Here is a 5,781-nt window from a genome sequence, read left to right as displayed (position 1 = left end):
AAAGGGTGTTGGATTTTCTTGCTGTTCTTTTTCAATTTGTTGGGGATATTGGGTTAGAGAGTCAATAGTCTCTTTTTCCTGTCTTTTGATGTGTTTGCTATTTTGGAAGTGGATGCCACTACTGCTTCCAAGTTTGTTTTATACTCAGGAGCTCCACCAAACATTGTTCACCATGGGTGACCATTGTCACATTTGACACATCAGAGTCACAGTACAAAATGAAAACTTTATTTTAACAAAACCTATATTGTCAGGGACCTCTCAAAGTCTGGCAGAGTAATGATGTCAGTTTAAAGACTAAGGTGTGCCTCATTATCCAAGTCATGGTCTCCAATCACTTGCTATGCATCTAAGTGCCAGACAATGAATAAAGGTAGAAGAAGAAGAAGAAGAAGAAGAAGAAGAAGAAGAAGAAGAAGAAGAAGATGATTCTCATCATGGGGCAGCCCCATGATAGGCAGAGAAGAGATTGTTAACATTGCATTTAAAATACCTAACCACAAATTGAGATCCTTGAGAATAAACCTAACTAGAGACACAAATCTCTATCAAAGGGACTATCTTGTGCCTAGTAGTATGAACAATGCTGCAATCCCAAAGGCACATTTTCAGCTCCAAAGGCACCCACCAGCTGCTTTGCAAGAGTAGGATGCGCAATCTACTTCTGTGTGATTTACTGCTTCTGAAAACCTGCTGGAAGGTCAGCTGCGGGTCAATTCTGACTCAAAGGAAAACAACAACAGTGACACAAATGACCTTAATAAAGAAAACTATAAAACTCTACTGTAAGAAAAACACAATACATAAATAAATAGGAAAATGTTCTTTATTCATGGGTAGGAAGACTCAATACAGTAAAAATTATAATCTTACCAAAATCAATCATCATGTTTAATGCAATCCCAATGTTGTTGTTATGTGCCATCAAGTCACTTGAGACTCTTAGTGACCCCATCTACAAGAGCCCTAAACCCTGCTCTATCCTGTGCCAACTTTACTGTCTCTGACACATCTACTCCCATTATTGACTTCAACTTCATATACTTTGAATATGTTTCAGAAGAGTTGATTACAGCGAACAAATTCAAGTAATTAGCTTTTTTAAATTTTTTTTTAAATCACAACAATGACACATAAACCACCATGAACACCATTGATTTAAAAAAGCATATATTGCTTTGAGAGTGTTAATTTCAGATGTGGTTATTGTTAAGTGCCATGAAGTCACTTGTGATTTTTAAAAAATTATTACATTTTAATAAAAGTTTACAGAGACTTTGGATTTACATTTATACATTGTTGCATACTTTCCTCCCTACCCACCCAACCCCCCCAATTCGCTTTTCTCTTTGAAGAAAAAAAAATTCTTTCATTATTATACAATTTTCTCCCTGAAGCCCTCTTTACTATGCAGCTCTTACTCTGGACTATTGTCATGGAAATAATACCTAATCATGTATTCCTTTTAAACAGTTGTCTCCCTCATCTGTTTCAATGCCATATACTTTTTTTTATCCCCTAATTTCTCAAGTTCCCCGAACCCCGATGTCAGTCCTGTTTTACAGTAGTACTAACGTATACTGGGGTATACTCATTTTGCATTAATTATACTAACATAACTTTTGTTTTTACTCCCTCCATTGTTGGGGAACAATCTCCTGAATATACCTTCTGTGTGTTCACAAACAAGTTAAAGTACACAATGTACTTCCTTCCAACACTGTCTGTTTGCTGCTGAAGCCCATGATGACCACTGATCCACACATTGTCCTCCCAGACAGCTTTGATGCTAGGTATCCTCTCTGTGAATAGGACCCGATCTTCAGGATGCAAAATCCTCTCACTAGCAGGCTTTCTTGTTCAATGCCATGTTCTATTGCTGTCATCCACCTTCCCTCTTCAGATGATGAATACCAAAAGATGTGTCTCTGGTATCAGAGTGCCCTCAATACGTCTAATCTTTTTATAAACCACCAAGGATATGGAAAACCTGCTAATAATGCAGATCAAGAGCATAGTACTTAAAAAGACATTTGAAGGGTGTGGGCTGTGCAAAGATGAGGCATAGAACCATAGGAAAGGAATGATCCATTTATCTATCCATTAGAATTCATAGTTAGAAATTATGAACTTGGGGAGAAAAATGAGACTAGAGATAGAATGATTGATTTTTTTCACATTCAATGATTTGTTCATCTCAAATATCTTTTTAAGAATCACAGATTGTGTCTATAGACATGGTCTTCACCTGATGGACTGCATCTGCGGAAAGAATCCCTGGAGAATCTCAATATCAGCAGTCAGAATCATGCCAGGCCAATAAGAGAAATGCAAATCAATACCATAATTCAGTACAATCTCATGCCAGTAATGGTGCTAAAATGTAACAGGATGACACACAGTTAATGTTGGAGAGAATGTGGATAGATTGGAACCCTCATACACTACTGTTAGTGAGATTATAAAAAAGTACAACCACTCTAAAAAGCAGTTGAGCTTTTCCTCTGAGGCAATGCCAAACTTCTTTCACAGTGGTTATACCATTTTACAATCCCACCAACAGTGTATCTTGTCATATCCTCTCCAACATTTATTGTTTGCTGTCCTGATGAACTTTGCCACTGCTACTGGAATGAGATGATATCTCATTATGGTTTTGATTTGCATCTCCCTTATTGCCAGTGAGTTTGATCATTTCTTCAACATGTATCTGTTGGCCTTCTAAATATCTTCCTCCGTGAAAATTCTGTCTTTTGCCCATTTTGTAATTGTGCTATCAGTCTTTTTCTTGTGGAGGCCCTGTAGGATTCTGTAATCGTTTTATGAGACCTTTGTCTGAAATGGTTTTGCCAAATGTTTTTTTCCCAGTCAGTATGTTTTCTTTTCACTCTGTTGGAAAAATTTTTCGATATACACAGGGATTTAATGTTTAGAAGGTCCCATTCATCAATTTTATCCTCTCCAGATTATGCATTTCTAGCTGTATTTGGTAGTCTCTTTATAACACAAACTAGGACATCTAAGCTTGATCCCAGTTTGTCTCTGATGAACTTTATGGTTTTGGGCTTTACTCCTAGGTCTGATCCACTAGTAACAGAGACATCAGGTCAATTGGCATACATATAGTCCACAAAGACAATGTTTTGTATCTGTGCCTCTTCCCTTCCTCCCAAGCAAACAGGCCATTTGCCACAAAAGACATATTCAAGAAAGATGGGGATGGCTCCTCTTGTTACCACACTATTTGGGAAGCAAGCACTAAGAAGCAGATGATAAGCTAAAGAAATCAACATTACATAATCTTTTTCAGTGTTTGAGAGTTTACAAAGTATATAACTGTGTATTATTCTTGTTAGCTGGCAATACTAGGAGTTCAATATATGTCCACAATTTCAAAGCCCCAAAAGGAATCTAAGAGCTAAAGGAAATAATTTGTTTTGTGTCAAACCTCAAGTGAACTGTGATTACTCTCTAGGAGGTCAAGGGATTAAATACACTGATTTTCTGTCACAAACATATAGGAAAATTACCTTTATGATTTGTGAACAAATTGTATATTATATTGTATATTTGTTTATAATAGATTTTGTCTCTTACATATTGTATTGTTGTTAGGGACTGTTGAGTCAATTATAACTCACAGTAACACTATGTGCAATACAAGAAAACATAGTGATCTTAAGCCATCCTCAAAATCACTGCTATAACTCAGCCCATTCATTGTCAATTAGTTTTGTTTAGGGTCTTTTTTAGGACAATCCTCGCTTTACCCAAGGGGGCTCTGGTGGCCTGGGGGTTAGGGTTTACTCTGCCAACTCAAGTGCCGACAGCTCAAATCCACAAACTGCGCTGTGAGAGAAAAGTGGACAATCTCCTCAAGTGTAATTTACAACTTCTAAAACCCCACTGTAGGGTCAATTATGAATCAGTTTTGACTCCTTGTCACATAACAACAGCTGCTTTAACCAGCAAGAGTCCTTCACCAGAATCTGATCTCTCCTGGGTATGTTCAAGGTACATGAGACAAAATCTTGCCATTATTCTAGCTTCTAAAAAAGCATTTTGTTGTACTTATTCACAGACATATTTGTTCCTTTCCTGGAAGCACATACTATATTTAATATGCTTTACTAGGGAATTCTAGTGGTAAGAAGTTGTGCTGCAATCCTAAAGGCACGTGTGTGTTTAGAATACACCAGCTGCTCTGCTGGTGAAGGATGGGCAATCTTCTCCCATGCAATTAACTGCCTCTGAAAACCTTCTGGAATGTCAGCTATAAGTTGGTTCCAATTTGATGGCAAACACCACCCCCACCACCTTAATTCAAAAGCATCAATTCTTCTTCACTTTTCCTTAATTTTAATTTTTCATTTATACAGACAATTGAAAATAATACAGCTTTGATTAGGTGAACCTTAGTCTTCAAAGTATTTGTTTTTTTAACACTTTGAAGAAGTAGCACGTTTTCCCAATGCAAGGTATAATTTTCTTTCATTTTTCTCCCTCATTAAACTTTGTTTTAGTGGGTCTCAAAATTCAGTGACAAATTTTTGGTCAATTTATTTTTACTTAAAAAGGATTGATTTTAGAAACTAATAAATATGCCACTCAAAAAAGAAAACAAATGGTCCATAAAACACTTTTTTCCTTCTGAAGGTTTTAAAATGTATTGTGACTGTTAATAACTCTTTTACTCTCAAACTCATATGACTCATTGAGTTAAATAGTTTGGAGACACATCCTGACACATTAGGACCTATTATAGCAGTCCCTGTACTGTGTCAGTCCACTTGGTTGAGTCTTTCTCTCTTCTGCCATCCCTCCACCTTCCCCAAAATGGTTGTCCCTCTACAATGAATAGCTTCTCCCAGCAATATGCCTGAAGTATGTGAGATGAAACTTTATCATCATTGCCTTCAAGGAACACTCTAGTTGAACTTTCTCTAAGACATAGTGGCTTGTTCTTTTGGCTCTTCATGGGATATTCAGTACTCTTCTTCAAAGGCATTGAGTCTTCTTCTGTCATCCTTATTTGATTATTGTCTAGCTTTCAGATGCATAGCAAACCACTAGAAAGACCACAGCCTGAATCATATGCACCTTAGTCTTCAACCTGACATCATTGCTCCTCAATTTGGTTGGAAGAGATTAAAACTTGTTCCCATTACCAAGAAAGGTGATCCAACAGAATGTGGAAACTATCAAACTATATAACTAATATCATATGCAAGCAAAATATTGCTGAAGATATTCAAAACCAGCTAGAATAGTACATAGATAGGAAACTTCCAGAAGTTTAGGCCGGATTTAGAAGATGCTGTGGCACCAGGGATATAATTGTTGATGTCAGATGGTAGAAATAAAAAATACCGGAAGAATACATTTATGGTTTATTGACTATGCAAAGGCATTTGACTGTGTGGATCATAGCAAGTTATGGCTAACATCGAGAAGAATGGGAATCCCAGAGCACTTAATTGTGCTCATGTGAAACCTATACCTCACCAGGAGGCTGTTGTTAGAACAGAGCAAGGGGACACTACGTGGTTAAGGTTAAGAAAAGAGTGAGTTGGAATTGTATCTTCTCTCCACATATATTCAATCTGTATGGTAAACAAATGATTAGAGAAGCTGCACTTTATGAAATAAGCAGGGTTGTTGTTGTTTTTGTTATGTGCCATCAAGTCGCCTGCGACTCATAGCGACCCTATGTACAACAGCCCTAAACTCCGCTCTGTCCTGTGCCAATTGCACTGTCTCTGACACTCCCATCCCAATTAT

This window comes from Elephantulus edwardii, unplaced genomic scaffold, assembly GCF_000299155.1.
Source record: "Elephantulus edwardii isolate Elephantulus edwardi_28Jun2011 unplaced genomic scaffold, EleEdw1.0 scaffold00168, whole genome shotgun sequence".
Classification (NCBI taxonomy): domain Eukaryota; kingdom Metazoa; phylum Chordata; class Mammalia; order Macroscelidea; family Macroscelididae; genus Elephantulus; species Elephantulus edwardii.
The sequence above is the reverse complement of the archived record's forward strand: the minus strand, read 5'-3'. Positions refer to the sequence as shown.